Genomic DNA, 20770 nt, shown 5'->3' on the forward strand with positions numbered 1-20770 from the left:
GCAGAAGTTTTGGTAAAGAGTTCAATTGAAAGCCATTACCTTTAAAGATCAGATGGTGTGAGGAGACATGAAATTAATCTACAGTGTGCCTCAGAAAACAAGCCTTTAAAAACAAAGACATTAACCCTGACAGACCTAAGTAATCCCACTAACAGATGAACATTTTGTCCAACTGCAGTGCTAAAAGAAATACTGACCCATGCTAAGACAAAGTGGCAAAGATTTTAGAACTGTGACTCAGTTTCACATGCCCTCTAGATCCACAGACTGCATTACATGGTTCAGTGCCAAATGGACAGATCTAGCTGGAAGCTATTGCTTACAGATGATTGCAACAATACATTTCTCAGAGACCTGCTTATCTGCAACAGATAACATAAGAATTGCTCTATTTATCTGAACTGCAGAATGTGAGGTGTTTAATATTGCTTATCTTAACTTCAGACTCATAAATCCACTGTTTTATATGTCAATACTCATATTGCAACTTCCCCATTTAAATGTCTTAATTCACACACTGCAAAACAATCCTCAGGCTTCCAAAGCAGGTATAATGTGAGCAAAGTTAAGCCTTATCTCAACATTTAACATCAGTATTTCCAACTTGATATATCATTGTAAAAGTATTCCAATAATGATATTGCTGTAACATTGTAATTACTGGTTCAATTACAATGGAGTAAGGTAAGCTACATAAATTCATAATTTTTCTTCATTCCAAACTTTCAAGCCACTGTTTATAATTTCATCTTTCATGATGATGTACAAGTCTTTAAGGATGTTTTCACAAAGATACAAATTTGTAGCTAGTAAGGGTGTTTATGACTGTAAGGGTTAATTTTGTCTTATTAACCAAGTGATCTCCAGACATTGCCAGTTTGGCCCAGCTGAAGTGATTGATTACTTTAGAGAAGAGGTTAGTAATTATCCCCCAGGACTTTGTGTACAGTCTCCTTACTTACACCCTTTCAAACATTGCCAGAGAGGGGCTGATTTATCGCACAGCTTCAAAAGGGACATAGCAAACTCTTGATCAAGGGATCTTGTATTAGTACAATAACAATAACACCAGTCTCAGTGTCACCTTTCTCCACCATACTCTTTCTATCCTGCAGTTTTAAATTTTTTAGGAATTTTTATTCATAACTGAATATGGGTATGAAGAAACAAGCCTGAAGAAAAATATTGCCTGTCTGCACCAAAAAAATAAATTACTTTGACTCAGTATTTTTGGATCAACTATTATTTCCCTCTTTAGTTCATTCTTAAAAAATTATTGGATAGAGGTAAACTATGTATTCTTCAAAAAATTCCCCCCCCTACAAAAACCCCTCCCCTCACATACACAAAAAAATGGAAGTAAGATTTTGAAAGTAACAGAAAATATGTCCAGGAAATTCATGGGAGTTCAATAAGATTAGGAGAAGTGGCTTGTCTAGGATTCCTCATCCAACATTAAAGCACAACAAGTTTTTGTTTTATGTACTGTGGATCTGTGTTTCCCCAACACTGTAAGCAGTATTGCAAATGCAAGAGAGAGTTCTTCCTCAGAACAACCTCAAGCTCAGAATAATATGGTCTCTGTTCAGAAATTGCTCCCAAAATGTTCCTAGAATTTTTAATCCCTAATCTAAATATTCACTATCATCCAGAAAATTCTGTGTACCTTACAAAATCTCCACAGTGCAAAAGTAAATTATAAATCTCACCAGAGGTGAGAATCAACATGTTTTGCATGAAATCAGCAGAGCTTTACCTGATTACAGCCTTCAAGGAATGCTTGTTGACATGAGGCAACATACTACTACCTTCAGAACAAGACCCTGGCACTAAATAAAGAGAAGAAAAGGACAACATGATCTAGTATAATCATATTTGGATCTACTAATGAACATTTGTGATCTGATATCACGTACAGAGGACCTACATATTTTCAATCCATATAATATTATTATTTCACATATGTTCATATATTCATAAGCACATATGGATTCAAATTGAGTCACTGTGGTTATTTTCTGCATTGGGTTATGAAAACTTGCTTCTGTTGAATGTCGTGTGATGGAAAGAGAGAGAATCAGTTCAGTTACAAACTGCATTTTAGAAAGCCCTGGATAATTTCAAAACCTAGGACCAGTGCTTCAAGGACATATCACTAACTACTGAAGCAGAATGAAGCATTCTCACCGTGAGAAAGATTTCATGGTAAAAATAGCCTTTGAGTAAGTCACACAACATTAGCAGAATAATTAGTCTTTGACAATTGTCAAGGACAATTAAAAAAAAAAATTTAGAGGCTGGCTTTTTTTCTTAAATCCAGTATGCAGAGGTATAGAATGACCTGTGAGGTACAGCTTTTATTTTCCTTATATTGTAACTGAAATCACTTGTACTCTCAGCTATTAGAAAGCTCAGACAAACAGAGTATGTTACATTTACAATGAGAATCCTGGAGCTCACACACAATCCAAAAGGTTTAACTATGCACTTCTAATCCTGACATATTCTTACATCTCCCCCTTTTCATAGTAACACCTTAGGTATATTGAAAGAAGTTGTAGACTTGCTTACCAAAACTCTCTCAGTATGCTATGTATATTAAATATTTATTGAAGGAGAGTGACACAGAGTGCATAAAATCTGAAGGTTAAACTACAGCTCACTGCTCAACTTCCAGACATTTTAAGCAGAAACATTACTTTGAGTATTAGGTATTATTCCATCTGGGAATACAAAGAAGTAACAGATGCTCTTCAGTACTTTAGAGCAGTATTCTTGTTGAAGTGATTCACTGCAAAATCAGGCATCCTCTTGTGCTGAAAGTCATGGGAAGGTTTTCCCTACCTTCCTGAATCAGGACCTTAATAGTGATGAAAATACACAAACCCCCACAACACAAAGGACTTCAATCTCTCCTGCCAAGGACATACCAGAGTCTAGTCTTGCCTCTCAGGGTTTCTCATGTTTTTCCTTGAAGGAAAACATAATGCACAGGTACAGTACTTCTGTTGGCACCATCAAGAGGGCTGAGTCTGCCAGCCCTTGTGCTTTACTTTGGGACAACTTAAAAACCAATTGATGAGAAATTAGATGGAAAAATGTCCTTGTCTCAAAAAATTACTGGCTTATGAGAAAGAATGTAGCCACTTTTCTCCAACACATTCCTTGTATCCTGGCATTCCACTGGAAAAGGTCAATGCCACATGCTCTTTTTCCTCCCACATTTTCCTAGAGTTTAGAAATTGTACCTTAGAATGTGTCCCCCCCACAGTCTAAAGCCAATGCAGTTACTCTCAGAGGTCACCATTTCACACAGGTAAACTGTTGGGAAAGGGGCCTTGGTCCCTTGCAAAAAGACGTGGCCAGGAATTTCCAATGGTCTGCTGATTGCTAGTTTCTGTACCCCAGTACAAAATACCCTGGTATTTTCCCTGAGGATCTGTCTTAAGCAGACCAGATTCCAGCAGCATAAATCTGTCTTTTCACCCCTATGGCTCTGAAATGTGCTATGTGCAGAGCTAGGAATATCTGGGTCACAGATTTTATACCACAGCATGCCAGGGGGACTTGTTATTTCACTTGTTTGCTCTCCATGGCAGCCTGATGCAACTTGGCATGCAAAAATATGAGCAATGTCACACTGGCCAGGAATGAAACACACATCACCCTTGGGTGAATCTGAAAGCCAAGGTTTTTCTGATTAAGTGCATCAGGCAATGTTTGCCCCTCATTTGCACAAGCTAAACTCCATGCTGTTCACCAGAGCTGAGTTTGGATATTGTGTATGAGAGTGCAAGTAAGAAGACAAACTGAGACTTAGGATAAAATTTATCTGTTTATCAGGATCAAGATTTCCTCAGGAAACTGGGAATTCTTCTCACACATTTAAATTATGATAATCTCCAGGGCTCGTACTTAAAATATTCTTATGCAGTGCAAATTAGCTACAGATTTGGGATATAATGAATCAGTGTTTTGAGCTGTTGCATCTGTGTTTTTCCTGTTGAGTTGATGGGTACTGGTTTTTGCAGCATTATGAACTATTTTTTTGTTACATTAGGCACTATTATGAGTCTGGACAGCAGCTAATTTTTTTTTTTTTTTACAATGCATAAAGCTTTCAAAGCTCTATGGCTACAACTAATGAGCAGTTTCTTAGAATAAAAGACAGTGAAGTTAACATCATGTCCTCTCAGAAATTACGAAGCGTTATACATCTTATTCATCCTAATTCCCTCTAACAAGTAGGGAATTAGGATTAGGGAATCCCTCTCCCCCAAGTTTAACAAATTAGGGGGAACCATTTATACTTGTACAACTCTTTAACTCTTTAATATATCTTTATATCAAATCTTTTAAACTGTTTTGTGATAAAAGTGTATGTTAAAACATAAGAGAAAGAACACTTCTGACAATAAGAAATGGTCATGTTTTGAAGGTGTACTTAATTTAGGTGTATCTTATTGTGGCCAGCATTAAACTGGACTAATCTTTTACTTTCTAATATTATACATTTTATTTTACATTTATACATGTACATCTATATACAATTTTCAGATTCTAAAAAGGTACGCTGGGATATTTATTTTGGCTTTGGAAAGAGCTCCATAAATAAGAATGCAATAAAAGCCTTAACATTAAATTGGATATTTTTCAAGAAAAGCGTTGAGTTTCTTCCTGAGCTCTGTAAAAGCTTCTGCACTAAAACTCAGCTAGGAAAGCTTTCCATTTTTTTTTTGTACACACCACTGTCTTCTGGCTTCTCCAGTCACCAGCAGATATTTGCAACCCAGCATAATGTGCAGCTTTATGCACTGTAGAGAAAAATGCCTCTGCATTTCCACTCTTGCTTCATTTTCTTTTGTGAGCAAAGGGGTTTATTTCAGAATCATGAGCAGAAGAAGTTGCAACATAAGACAGATAAAATAGGCCAGATTATCATCATTCCCAAGCACAGAGCCTCCATCCCATCTGTGGCATTACAGGTAAGATGAGATTCCCAGGTTTAAACCCAAACAGCTGTGACACTGCCTTCTTTCCCAGGTTGTGATGAAAAATTAATAGAAAGACTAAATATTGTCTTCTCACTGCTTTAGCCTTCAAAGTAACTTTCATTTCGTTTCTTTGTATTTGCTTTCTTTTCATGGTTTCCCCTGGTACATAATGCCACTCTGATTAGACTCTCTTCATGTTCTAGCTGCTATCGATTTCATCTCTCCTAAAAAAGCTACAAGGCAATCTATCTTCATAGCTGTGTTCCTGCTTTGTTCAGGAAGCACACAACAGTGAGCTGCTCGTATCACACAGAATGTAGCACAACCTCCACACCACCAGGCGTTCACTGACCAGGCTTCCCCTTGTCCACTGTACATCCAGATGGGACAGCTCAATAGAGAGAGTTGGACTGATGACATTCAATATCAGCAGTTCCTCTATGCAGAGTTGAGCATAAATGCAGCAGTTCACCTGTCTTCTCAAGAAAAAGAGCTTCTGAAAAAAAAAATTGAGTGCATCATCTACTCCACTTAAGGTTCTTGCAGTTTGGAAAGATAACCTGAAGGAAGGACATGTTTCGTGTTCAGTGCCAAAAGTCCAGACTAAGGCTCATGAAGGAAATTTGGGGGTTCTTAATCCTGTACTTCACAGGAAGCACAAACAAATATTTTCCATTCTTTCAGTCAAGAGTTCTTTTTATGATACATGCATATAGTTGTTTCCATTCAGGTATACAAGTATAGCAAGAAATGCATTTTTATATTCATGATTATCAAAAGTAATATGAAGACATAACACAAAAGAGATAAAAAATTTGGACCTACAAAACTCTAAACTTTTTCAAAGAAAACATTTTCCTTGAGAAAAATACAGAGCAGGAATTTAATTTTCCCTAAACCACAAAAACAGGAAGACGACGTTCTCTTCAGGCTTTTGCAATACCAGAAGCACTACAAACAGAACAGTATGACCTGACTTCTGATTCTCTCAATAGCTGGTTAACCTTTCTCTAATATCTAATGCACCTTTCTTATTTTCCTTTTCAAATAAGGAAAGACTTGAGCCGAAACAGTGGCCAGGCATTGGAACAGGCTGCCTGGTAAAACAGATGAGTCACCATCCCTGGAGGTATTTAAAATCCATGCAGATGTGGCACTCAGGGACATGGCTTAGTGGTGGACAAGAATCTTAGAAGACTTTTCCAACTGAAATGATTCTGTGATTCCATGATACTGTCTTATTCAAAAGACAGCTGAATCATCTGCAAATGTTGTTAAATATTTCCCTTCCAGTAACTAGCCGAAATGTTGTGTTACTTACTGCTTTGAGGATTTGGAGGAAGAGAGGACAGAAGAATATTTTTTTCTTGTTTTTAAATGGTATGCTGCCGATGCCAGAGGTAAGAACAGATCACAAGATGTGGGAGATGATAAAATTAGTACTGCTGTCAAACGCTATGCACTACCAACTCTGGGCCCTCAGCACATTGCCCTGAGCGTGAGGCCCCAAATTTCAAGCAAGCCATTAAACATGTGCATGTGGGAAGGCAAAAGTGAAGAATCTAGAGTTAGTCTTTTTCTTTAGTGAGACTTTTAGGAGTCTCTTTCTTCTCCTTTCTTTAGGAGACTAATAAGTAATTAATAAGACTTTATTAAGTACAGAAATGAAAATAACATTTCGGCTGTTTTTCATTTCATATGGTTGTATTTTATTTTAGGTTTCTACTTCCTGTAGTTGTAGATATAAAAACCTCACAAACAACCAAATTACTCAAAGTATAGAACATTTAAAAGAATCCCTTAAAATTGTTTAGACTCAGGTTCTGCTCAGAGATTAAGAAAGCAAATTAAAATCAATACAAAAATATATAGAACAAAACCAAAAATAAAACAAGCTGAATGGCCAAAATGAATGATGCCCTAGAAGTTAGAAGCTTGAAAATGGAATACACAATATTTCTAAATTACTCTAATCTCCTAGATGTGAAAAATTCTCCTGGTATTTTCATTAATGAAGCACTTCAGAGGGTAAGTGTTCAGGTTGCTATGGTTAAAATGCAATTTCAGGTTGATGATTAGGTGTCTTGTTTGTGTATGTGGCAGGGGCACTGGGAGTCATGTTTACATTTGAAGTTACAGCTTTTCTAGAGCACTTTGTTATAAAGTAAACAGCCTTACTGTGATTTGAACAATAAAAATCTGTTTGGTTTGGGCTTTTTTTTAAAGATTATTTTCATACTTTAGCAGCACAAAGAGAAAAAAGGTTCAGTGTATTCAGCTGCAACACACAAGTTATCACACAAATTACTACCTGCCTGAAAGCTCTTCGTAAAATACCTGTGGAATAACTACCAAATTTATTCTCATAAATATAGAGAAGGGTCTTCTCAAAAGAAAGATGGGAACCTGGGGAAAATTTGCAATATCTCAAAAGACAACATGGTAGCACTAACAGTAATGCCACAGTTTTTGGATACTTCACTTGCAAATTTTTTAGGTTTATTTACTTCAAGTTGGAGGATGAACCAGTATTTAGAAACTGTTTATTTATTTCACCACTAAATTGAATCAATGCAACTGGTCAAAAAATTTAAACTGTTAACATAAAAAATGTTTGAAGGAATATGAGGGTCTCAATGAATTTGTTGAGATGACTATGCTACATACAACTTGCAGGACAATGAACACATAATTTTGAGAATGGCATTGTTATCACTAATGTGGCAACAGTCACCTCCAGGTATTGATTACAACATGATGTTTGCTATTTCATATTCCAGCATATTGCCTCCTATCCTTAAAAGCAATCATTTTCCTTACTATATTGAAACACATGACATTAAAATGACATAACTTACTGTTTAAAAACTGAACTTTTTCAAACAAGCAAAATGTTCAGATTTCTTTTTACTTCAATCCAGCGTAGTGCACGGGAACTAGAAATTTCTTTTTTAGATTTTATTAGTTAGCAGCTGATTAAATAAACATTCTTGGTTTTTAAATAAAACATGGACATATAATGCAGCTGGGCATTGAAGTTTTACCTGGACTAGGCTGTTTTAAGCAGCAGCATATTCTTCAAGATGTGTTGAATAAAAAAATTATAGAAGGAGGAAAAGAAATCTAGCTTTCTGGCTTGCATGGTCATTGGATCCAAACTGTGACCAATCCTCATTCTTGGTATTTTAATGTGAAGCCTGGTATAATGTTAGACCTTCATAATACAGAAAAAAGTATGTAAAAAAGCAGAGATTACTTAGAGTACAGTGAAATGCATTTATGTTAGACACTAGACACATATCAAAACTTCTCCCTCTGTTTCCAAGTCCTGTACTTCCTTTACTTGAAACTATCCATTATTTCCCTGTCTGCAGGATTCGTATGTAAATGTTTATAGAGATTAAATTATTTTTCCCATAGTGATAAATCCTCCAGTTTACCTCAAGATGTTGGTTATATATTTGCTACTTACAAACCCTGGCATTTATAAAACATAACATCAGAATATAAATATTTGTTTCAGGGATCATGGCTCATAGTCTGTTCTTTAACATTTTTAAACTTAATGGCTTGGACAAACACAAGAATTACCTTGATCAGGACAGCATACGATGACTTTGCAATACAGTTTATGGGTCTCAACCTGGAGATGTTTATCAACATTAATACCTTCTCTTTTTTAACATTCTAGCAACAGCTTTACAGAATTAGACAAGGTAACAAAGAGTGTCTACCCATATGCTAGCAAAAAAGCCCACTTAAGAAAAACACTTCCCTGTCATTCCACTAAATGGCTCTGTCGTGGTTGGGGGGAGGAGGTGAATTTTTCTAGGGAGATGTAGGCAGGACAATTAGTGATCAAGTTTTGTGCTGAGACTTAGATTGGCCACTCAGAAGTTTGGACACGCCTCTGAGGACACAAAGAGTTAAAAGCAGGACTCCAGGTGGGTTCGGCCTCTTTTCAGTTCCGGTTTCAGCAGTGGAAACATCTCCTCTTCCCTGCTCAGCTTTGGGCTGAGTGGGGGAGGGGAGCCACGTAGCCAAGCTGAGAGAAACCACGCAGCAGAACTAAAGTAAGCTGGGGCCCCGGGGGGAGAAAAGAGTAGAGAGGACTGGAACTGAGCTGCCCCGTCCAGGATGGAAGGGTGGAAAACTGTGGAAGTGCCTTCTGTGTGTGCTCACCCCCCCTCCCCTCTGGGAGAAGGTGCCCAGCCACGTGGGAGTTGCCGAGCCTGGGAGTGCCTGAGCCTGCAGCCCTGCCGAGAGATAGAAACTGTTAACCCTTGCTTGGCAGAAAGAAACTTTTCTTAGACATTGATTCTCATGACTGGTGGTTTCGGAAGAGAGAGGGAAGCGGCCTGAGACCAAGATGATAAAGCACGATTGGAAAGAACCCGATGGGCAGAGAATTGAAGAAAAGTGGCTTCTGAGCTGGACTTTTCTTGCATAATGTCAGCCATAGACTGAACTCAAGCCTCTTTTGAACATAAACTACATTTAAGTAGATACAGCTGCCCCTGCTTTTGCTACAGTGACTGGCACTTGAAGAGTGGAGCAAGCAGAGAAGAGAGGGGGAGGGTGAGGTGGTGCCCTCTGCCCTCAGGGCAGACCTGCTCTCAGAACCTCGGCCCCTGGGTAAAAAGGGGGAGAGCTCGGCATGCAAGTATCCTTAAAAGAGCCCTGTATTCAGATTCAGACTATGGACAGCAGTGAGAGCGCTGGACATAAGAAAAAGAGAGTGTCACCCTGGCAGACTTCTCTGGGCGGTGCCACGGGTGACATGGAAACACATAAGGAGTAGACCTGTGTGTTCTGAGAAACAGTCTGTGGTGCGAGAGAGACTCCTCTCTCCCTTGCTGAATTGAAGATTAGGGGGGTTTTTGAGTAGTGATTGTTTGATTTAAAACCCAAAGGTTTAGTCTATGGAGAGTAATGTGTAAGAGGTAAAAACTAGGAAAAGAGAAAAAATGTTCTGAAAAGTTTTTTCTCTGTGTGTGTTTAAGAATTTTCTGTCTCTGTTCTTATGTAATGTAATAAAGTTTTATTTTTTTTGTTTTCAAGATTTAAGCCTGCTCTGCTCTGTTCCTGATCACATCCCACAGCAGTTGTTAAAGAAAAAACATATATTCATGGGTGCAGTAACATCTAGCCAGTGCTAACCCATGACAGGCTCAAAGACATCATCTATTTTTTACTACAAGCAGAATCCTAACTGATACCTGATGTCAAAAAAATAAGAAAAAAAAAGAGTGATTTTTTTCTTTTTTATAAAAAACATATATGTATGTACATGTGCATGTATAATATAAACTTAATGCATAAAATTGAAAGGCCATGAATAGTTTCTTGCAATAAAACCAGAAGAAATCACCATCTCCCCCTTTATCCAATTGAGAAATATTGACTTTTCTGACAGGATTCCCTCCAGAAAGAAAAATCATGTTTGATTTTTCATGCTCAGGATTTCCAAACTGCAGTTCCTTGCTGAGACAGGTAGACATCCACTACAGTTTGTGGGGAAACTATCAGGAGTGACCATGGAAACAAACTCCAGTGCAATCCCCAAAACCTCTACCACTGTCTGGTCCAGATACAAACAAATCAACTAGCCCAGATAAGAGAGTTTTGCCTAATTCACTGGCAATAACATAACTGTACATTCAACTCCATCACTCAAATATCTTCACCCTTTATCAAGAGCTGTGAGTTACATCTGCACTGTGTGTTTCATGCATCTCAAATGCCACGAGTCTCAGATCAAGCAGGAAGATGAATGGAATGCAGTTTCCATCCAAGCATTAGTTACACACATGCGGTAGTTACTGAACGCAGACATTTCTTTCTCTTTAGTTATGGGTCACCTCAATTCAGTATAGATACAGTTCACAGTTTATTACCTTTATGTAAAGTGCTGCAGATTGAGTTGTCTTAACTTAAAAAAATCCCAGACAGTGCAAACAGAGGAGGGCGATAAATTGAAAGTTAGTGGTTAAATCAATATATTATATTAAAAAGTTAAGAGGTGAATTGCAAATCTTTTTATGTATTCCCCAAACTTCAGCAGCAGATGTTGAGCTGGAAGATAAAGCTGGGCATTCAGCACAAATGAAATGCAAGCCCTACTGGTTTTTAGGTCCCACCACATCCATTCTATTAAACTTTCTGCCACCAGTTCTTCAGTGATGCCCCTCTATACATTAAAGTGTTATTATTAACTCAGTAGCGACACCAATTTGAAGCACAAAAGTGACCTTTAGAAGTAGGGAGGTCATATAAGTGTCACTTTTTAATATTTAATGAAGGCTTAGAATATATTTTTATACACTCATAATACTGAACACATAAAAAGTGATTTTTAAACCGGTCAACTGAAGATAGAAAAAGAAAAGTTTAAATTTGTCCAAAAACTTTACTTACAAGTAGAGATACAGAAGGTTTTCAAAATATATATTTTTACAGTTGACATAATAGAATGTCATTAGAAAAGAAACTGACTATAAACAATTTATTTCACTACTTGAAAGAGTCATGGATATCCTCAAAATACTATAGTAATATTCTTATTATCTATTGCACCTAAAGTAATTATACATGTATACTTACTCTTTATTAAGTTTGTAGCAAAACATAAAATCTTAGATGCATATGTACATTCTCTGATTAAGTTTGAAACATTCATCATGAAAGTTAAAAACTATCCTTAGAATATCATGCACCCCATAATAAGCAGACAGTATAATTACTTGTCTAAGCAGAGTCTGACTAAGTGAGAGGTCCCCAATCATACCCTTCATTTTCCCATTTTGAGTTCATATTCCACCTTTATTCCATGATCTCCTCTAAGAATAAATTTCTTTTAAACTAGGAACTTGGTTGTCCAACCCTCCCCAGAAATCATCTTAGAATTAATCACAGCCAAGAGACACTTCAAAGGAGCTGTAGCTGTGAAATAACAATATTTGGTATTTAATTGACCCATGACAGTAAGACTTTGTTAAAGCTGACTCCATAACAAGCTGGTTTCAAAGAACCATGGAAAGCAGATGGATTCTGGGAAGGAATTAAGTGTCTGCTGGTAGGGGGGTGATGGTTTGCTTCATTAATAAAATGTGAACAGCAGGAGGACACTAATGAATAGGGACCCTAGAACTGGCATACCAAATTTATTTCATCAGGCGTGCACATTCACACACTCTCAAAATGAAAAAGCCCCTCACCTACCCACCAGAGTTTCACTACATTGAAAAGCTGAAGGAGTCTACAAAGGGATTCTTCTAACAGCAATGTAAATGTTGACTGCATGATAACTGTGAAAACACTGGAAAGACCTCTGAATGCTAGGCAGCTTTCCCCAACAGGTGGTCCAGCTTTTATGTTGTGTTTCTTCTCAGGCTTTAGCTTTCCCAAAATTATCTCTCAATACACTGATAGCAGTATAAAAGACTTTTTGCTATTTTCCTATGAGCATTCATGATTTTTGATGGAATGTGACAACAGCACACAAGGAAACTGCAGCAAATTTAGATCCCTATTCCATACAGCAGTTATTTAGGTATCCAGCCTCAAAGACTGTGCTGCTCTCCACCCCTCTTAAGTAGAAAAATTTCTGGTCATGCTTGAAGATCTCTGACTTGATGAAGTACTCAGCCATAATGATGGTTGTATATGGCAGATCTTTACTGTGGATTGTAAAGACCCAGAAAAGTTTTATTTAATAAGCCTGTACAAGGATTAGATGTACCGACCACATCATACACTTCCATAAGGGAGTACAGAAATACCAAATTAGTGTTCAGACATGACAAAATGCCTGAGGAGCCCTTAAAGAGAAAGACAAATTTACATAGGAGGGATTCACTGACCACCAGTGGTGAGGACTGCAGCAAAATGAGTGATACAGTTTGTTTTTAGCAGACATTAAGGAACATATTTAGTATTGGATATTTGTGTAAAAAGTGTCACTTAGATTAACCATTTCTTTTGGTATACAGTTGTTTCTTGAGGGCTTAGCATCTCCTACAGTGATCAAACCCCATCTTCACCCTGAGATCTCAGGAGTTAATAATATAAGTTGGGACATTGTGGTCCAACCTTGTAAATAAATAGTAGGTTTTCTTAGCTACAACAATACACTCCTCTAGAGTCAATTTGGCCCCTCAACAGTTAGCACAATGTTTCTCCCCTAAAAGCTGAACACAGCAGGAAAAGATTGCCCAGTCTCTTGGTGGAATGAAAAGACACTGGAAAAGAAAACCATCTGGGTTCTGCTTCTATACCAGAAGGTTGTAGCCTATTCTTAGAACCTCCTTGCTCTTGGAATTGGCTTTGCCAGACAGATGCTGAATGCATAAACTGGTAATTGGTGCTTTTTGTGCCACTTGTGTTCATAGCTTCCTCACTGCTTCCTCATAAAACTCCCATGGGACAAATTTTAGGGGCATCTGAGTGCTGTGAGAATCACTGAGTAGTTTTGTTCTATGAATGAATGAATGTATTCATAAGAGAGATGCGAAATTAGTCAACAAATCTCTGGGTTTGCTATGAAAAGGAAACAACCTAAAAGAAACTACCTATCTAAACATAGTAACAAAAGATCGTTAATGTTGTGTGAATTGGTTTGTGTTTTCTAATTTTTGGGGTTGGTTTGGTTTGTGGTTTTTTCTGAGCACCTATATGCTTTACTGGTGGCTTTGTTTTTGTTTTTGTTTTTTTTTAATAGACTACTTTGATATTAGTTATATTATATTTTGCTTTCTCTCAGCATTGTTTATGCACTTACAGTATCACAGATGTCATAGTCCAAGGTGCAAAGAAAGCAGAAAGATGTTTATTGTAAGTTTTTTTCAAGCGGTTTCCTTTCAGAAATCTTCCATGTATTTTAAGGAACCAAACAATTCCTCCCTTTCAAAATGCTTGTGGTATAAGGACTCAAATCTGTGAATTTAAAATATTCTGATTTCAGTTTTGAGTTTAGAGCATATATTTTGATAGAGTACTAAGCATATTCCTTCTTCTGCAGAACTCATGGTAATGGTCAGCTACTCCCTGCTAAAAGCCAAAAGAAGGGTGAAGGAGCAGCTAAACCCCTCATTTTACATTTATCAACAGTTTATTGATATATTTTGCAGTTTTCACTGAGCTCTGTTAATAAGACTCTAAAAAATCATTGCTTCGTCCTACAGGAAAAGAGATCTGCTCCTTTCCTTGGAGTTTGGAAGTTGGAACAGTAATAAAATGTGTTTTCTCTAGAAGTAATGCCATTTCTGAAAGAAGGCCTAAGATAGAGAAAAAGCCTGAAAAAAGACTGCTGTAATTTAAAACAAAAAGCCAAAAGGTGCTAGGAGTTAAAGCATCAAAAGGAAATTATTCCTTGAAGTACAAAGAAATGGCATTTTTTTCCCTGTAAATTATTTGAAGCAAAATACCACATCAATCTTCTTATGTGAAATTCAGTGTAAGATTTTAACACCACTTTATTAACTTGGGCACCCTTTGCTCTCCTGCTCATCGGGGAAGATGAATAGTTAGGATGTAGAAAATGAACACGCCCTGTGTATCCCAAGCTTGCTTTCTCCAGTCCTTTTCCTTACTCAGGAAGGATGGATTGTCACCTTTGAGGCCATGGAGAAAGGAGCTAGCCTTGCACACACTCTCTGTTCCCTGTAGTGGTACTTAAGAGTTAGAGGACATCAGGTGCAGTAACTGGCTTGTCGCTCTACTGCTAATACAACCATGGCTATTAATGTCCTTAAAAGTATTTAGTTCAACTAAAAAAAATTACTTGGATCTGTAAATACTTTTTTCCCAACATTAAAAAGGCAGCAGTCTGGAAAGAGCTTTAAAAATTGCTGATCATTACATAACAGCTGTAATCTCAGGTTTTTCTCCTCTCTTCCTCTATCTTTAAAATTCTTGTGCTTGATTTTATACCAAAGATTTCCATTTGCATAAGAAAGGAAAAAATCTGAGTTTTCTTTAGAAACATAATTTTGTATTTTCTTCTTCCCTCATTTGTCACATGAACAAATGCAGATAGATGAGCTTAGAATTGTGTTTGCTAAAAAATTCATCTCTTACATTCTAGAAAAAAAAATTAGAAATGACTTCTTGACAGTGAAAAGGTTTCTCAAGGTTTAGATTAGCAAGCTCTAAATTGAAATATAAGAACACTCAATATACAAAAAGAACACAGTAATTTCTAAGTGCAGAATAATTGTACTTCAGGTATTTAAATAAAATTATACAGTTTAGATGTACATATGTAAAATAATTTTAAAAATCTTTCATTTGGCATATATATTAATGTATGTGATACTAATGCAGTTTCAGCTCTACTTGATAAGAAAGTAGTTTCCTTGGATACATACAGTCCCAAAACCTGTCAAAATAGAACTTTTGGAAGATATTTATAGATGTGAAGTGAATGTGTACATGACTGTTTTAGAGAACTCATAGTAATGATCTGAAATATTGCCCCATGCCTCTAATCCTTCCACTGATTTCCTCTGAGAAAACCCAGGCTCCAGCTCCTCTACATGGCCCCATTAGGCAGCTGTACACAGAAATAAAATTCCTTTTCCTCTTCTCCAAGCTGAAGGACCCCAGCTCACAGCTTCTCCCCCATACACCACATGCTGCAGCCTCCCATTATCCCAGTGGCTCCACACCAGCCTCACTCTGGTATATCTCTATTTTTCTTGTACTGATGAGCCCACACTCCATCCAGTGTTGAACAGAGAAGAAGGATTCTCTCCCTCAGCCCTCCTAATACATCCCAGAATGCCTTTGACCTTCTCTGCTGCAAGGGCATGCTGATGATTCCCCTTCACCTTGCTTTTCACAAGGACAGCCCTGGTGTTTTTTTTCTGCCAAGCTGCTTTCCAGCTGTTTGGCCCTCCACCTGTCTGAAAATGGGGTTCCTCATCCCATCTACAGGACTTGGCACTTGGACCTGTCATACTCCTGTCAGCCCACTTTGTCATCACTGTTCAGCTGCTTTGAGTAGCAGCCCTGCCTTCTATTGTGCAACCATCCCACAATCTGGCATCACCTGAAAATCTTCTGGGATACTTCATCCTGTTTTTCAGGTTGTTAGTAAAGACATGACATACTCCTGGCCCCAGTATGAGATCCTGAGGCATGACACTGATAACTGCCTAACAGTTGAACTTAGCACCACTGACCACTGCCCTTTCAGCCTCATGGTCCAGTCAATTTTTCAGCTATCTTGTTACCCACCTTGATTGCTTCATGTTACCAAAAATATGTTTAAGTTTGTCAATTAGAAAAGATTTTTCCTTTTAAAGTGGTGAAGATTTTTAAATTGATCATTCCTCAAATCCCCCAAAACTCCTTATCCCTGTTCCTGTGATAAAATCCAAACATGATGCACTGAAATCCCTAGGGATTCCTCATGACTGACAGAGAGTCTGAACGTTGATAAGGTTCTTCAGGATCATTTGAAATAGATGCTACTATCTAAATATAAATGTACTATCATTATTTCAATGGGCAATCACTGAAGTAAACAGCAACATTTCTATCAATGTGAAGAGCTCCACTGCAGACAGGTGCACATATATTTGCATGTATCTGGAGCACCAGGCACTGGCACACTGTTTGGATTCAAGGGAAAGGCAGAAATGGAGGATTTTCGGTATGTAGTTTTCAAACACTTCAAACTATGCTATGCCTTGAAGAAACGAAAGGGTACTTTTGTTCTTGCTGCAGGATGAAGAAAGGAGAATAAACTACTTCAGAGTTACTAATTCCACTCATTCAAAGAAACAGTCTAAAATGGTCTTATAACCATAAACATCTTTCTATCTAGATATGGCTATTTTCAAAGCAGAATTAGGTTTATTAACAGCCTTCAGTATATCTGACAGTTAAATGTACCAGTAAACAGGAAGGTTTTCAGCTTTAGGTGTCTACAAGCATGTACTTTGTCTTAAAAGAAATAGACAAGATAAAAGAAACAAATGATATGGGTTGGAAAACCAAGAAAACAGCAGCTTGTTTCAGGTTGACTTCTTCCAGATTATAACTTCCTGGTATAATATTCCAAAAGCCAAACAGATGGGCATGAAGAAAAATGTTCATGGAAATAAAGAAACAGATCAGTAATCTTGTACAGTAGAATTTTAGTGAAGATAGAAAATCATCAAAGATGTCTCCAAAACCTTTCAGCTGTAAGTTCAATAAAACACTCCAAATTCCAAGCACCCACAAGCAATTCTCAGCAGAAGTTGCTGCTGTTTTAAGTTCCTTCACATACACTCTGTTCTCCCCCTTCTCAGAGGGAGAAGGAAGAAGTTTGGAATGGTTCTCAGACTTGACATTCATAAACAGTAAAAATTTCAAATTTCTGGAGCAAACAGGAATTCTGTTTTGCCTGGGTAATTTTTTCCCCTACAACCCCAAAGCAAGCATCAGGGATCTAGTAGAGAATTACTTTTCTTATGGTATTTCTGCTGGTAGGTGAAACTGCACTCTGTCATAAATTGCAAATATGCGACGAAGCTTCTAATTTATTTGCATTTATATTCAGCCCTTAAGGGACCTACTGATACCAAATGCTATAAAACACACCATCATTGTCTGTGAAAAAAATTTCTGCCTTGCCTGCAGTGATAAAAGACAAGACTACCAACCCCTAATTACATAAATTATTTCCCAGGTGGATCGTAGCAGATTCTACCTTCAGAACATAGATCATATTACTTTCATATTAAAGAGCATATAATTTTTAATAAATAAATCCATATGTGCATATTGATCTTTCATTATGAACAGCCATGGGAAAAAGTCATAGAGATGTAGATTCTGAATTTCTACAATGGATTAATACAAAACTTCAACAATATACATTGATTTGTTCTAAAACTTGGATAAAATTAATCGGCACAATGATAAGTAAGAAGCAAGATGCCAATTTGTTCCAAGGAGTAAATATAAACAGTTCCTCTAAAATCAAAAGCTGTCAAAAATTTAGAGGTTAGCTTTCACAGTCTTCCATTAAGGAAGAAATATTTCAATACAAATTATTTTTACATCAAAATCTAATTTAATACAGTTAATATACCTTCTGGTAAGTTTTGGATATGACATATATGTTTTATGCCTCAATGTGATAAAACATTATGGACAAACAAAAATAATTACACTAAAATAATTTGACCATTAAATTAAGAAAAAAAAACCCACCAAACAATATCAGAACTTTTTGCTTTATGAAAAATGGCAACTATCAACTTTCTCTTCCAATTTAGAACATATAAATTAGATGTTAGAATTCCTAATAAAATTCTGTTCTCAATTTATGGTACTGTTACACCCCAGTCACTCAAACCTCAGGCTAAACCAAGGTACTTTTGCTCTGGTTTATCCCAACCAAATATTCTCAAGTGGGAAAATGCACTAAAGTTTACTGTCAAACTACTTAGCCCACTGAACATAGAAAACCCTCAAGCTATTCAATGTTATGTTCTGTGAGAAGGGATTTGAAAGTAGAAAGTAGAGAGAAAAACAGAAAGACAGGAGAGAGATAGAAAGACAAACATAGCTATCTGCTCCTGGGTTGTAGTGATGTAAAGGTCTAAGATGAGGGTAGGGTTAAAGAAGAACAGGCCTGCCTCAAGGTGACCCGTCACTGTTAGCCACACTCAAATGACCACACGCAGACTTGGAAGTTGTGAGAGAAAAAAAAGGCAGAGCCAGTCTGACCTTTGTTTATTACAAATACTATTTAAAAGGTGACCATGGATTGGAGAGTGAAATCCCCACCTCACAACCACATTGGTCAAAAGGACTGTCACACAACCTCGCCTCTCCTTGGAGAAGAATGTGAAAACAATGCTAATATTTATAAAACACGATCCCCTGTTTACATAAGAGCATGAGAAGGTGAAAGACTTCTACTTTAATATGAACACTCAGAAACTAGGAAAATCTCATGGTGACAGTGACTCTTCTTAAACTCTTTAAGTGACTCTTCTTAAAGTCATTCTGAGTCTGAGCCTTCCTTCCATGTGGGACTTTAGTCTCTGGGCCACTCAGGAGTGGGTTAGGTGATACTGGGGGCTGCCTCCAGTGTGCCATGACTGACAGACACCGTGGGGCTGGGGGGGTTGGGGCAGGGCATCACCTCACCAGAGCAAAGCCTTACCCACACCCCGCCACACATGCCAAGCCTCCAAAATGTCTCAAAGCAGATCACCTTTTCCAGTCTCTGACAGGCACTTTAAAAAAAGAGCCAGTACAGCTTACTCAGCACAAACATGTAAACACGTGGCATGGCAGAAATTTTGTTCTTTCTTGTCGCTGATTTCATTGCAAAGCTACGAAATTTTACCTCATCTTGAAAAGATGGCAAGATTGAACCAAAAGGATGCTTTCCTGACAAAACTGCCATAAAATTCTATACAGTTACCAAAGAAATGACTTGCCCACTTGAAACCATCATCAGGAAAAAAAGAAAAAAGGAGGAAAAAAAAAGAAAAAAAAAAGAAAAAAAAAAAAAAAAAGAAAAAAAAAAGAAAAAAAAAGTGTGTTTGAAAAGATGAATTGCATCAAATCTGTGGAAAATGGCCATGTTACACTCTGATCAGAGATTTGCATATATTCTATGCTGTGGTATCTGGCCTGGACGCTTGAGAGGGGAAATCTGTGTGGGGCTGTTATTATGTGCAGTGTGTGTTTTGTTCCGGGACAGCTGCAGGTCCTTTATGTCAGATCTGCTGCACCTCTTGATGAGATTGATGGCTGCCTAAATAGCACACTGAAGAGAAGGACTCATATTTTTTTGTCTTTCATATTCCAGTAAATAAATAAAACCCACCAATCACCACACAAACCCTGAACCTAGCTGAAAGAACATGAATGGAAAAACATTAATTGATTGACTCAATCAAGGAAGGATCAGGTTTGAACTGATCATGAGAGCCAACTGGTGCAGTCCCAGAGAGGATACTAAATAAAACACCTGCATAGAGCTTATTTCAGCATATCTCTGATAGTGAAGATTTAACCTCAGTTTTCATGGTCATTTGGGCTTCAAAAGAAGTCATAAAATTGGATGTCTAGATGCAATCAGGAAAAAATAACAAAACCCACCATACTTAATACTCCTGTTACTCTTTTGATTAGATGTGCCCTAATATTCCTTTTAACACAATTAAATGCTTCACCTCACTATATGTTATAAACACTCCATAGTAGATTAAAATTATTATAGCTATTAAGACTTTTAAAAGCATTATGCAAATTCTCCTTCAACTATAAAACTATTTCATAGAACTAGAAGCCAGAAAAGATGAGATTAGTTTAATGAAAGTATACCATTTTAAAATTATTTTTACATGTGGCATGCAGTACAATATATGTTCTATTCTCAGTTCAGATGTCAATGTTTTAATCAAGGCCAAGACGACTGCAGTAAACAAGCATCAAGCAGTATTTTTTTGAGACAGCCTGAGAAAAACTCACTTCAAAATCCTGACTACTCCTAACTAATCAAGTAAACAATAAATGCAGCTACATGTTGTAAACCATAAAATTTTGCTACTAATTCTCAGTGCACAGCCAGATAAAGTTATTTACTTGTTTCAAACGGCCAGCAAATACAATATTCCTCTTTTTGCAGTGCCGATTATTTTATGCATATGTATCCCACTTATTTAAGGTGCTCAGAACTCTGTTTCAGGAAAGAGTAAGGAAAAAACTGTTTCCAAGGCTCACTAAAAGCTATCCAGTATCTTTTAGGAGTCATGGAGCCC

This window comes from Prinia subflava, chromosome Z, assembly GCF_021018805.1.
Source record: "Prinia subflava isolate CZ2003 ecotype Zambia chromosome Z, Cam_Psub_1.2, whole genome shotgun sequence".
NCBI classification, from domain to species: Eukaryota; Metazoa; Chordata; class Aves; order Passeriformes; family Cisticolidae; genus Prinia; species Prinia subflava.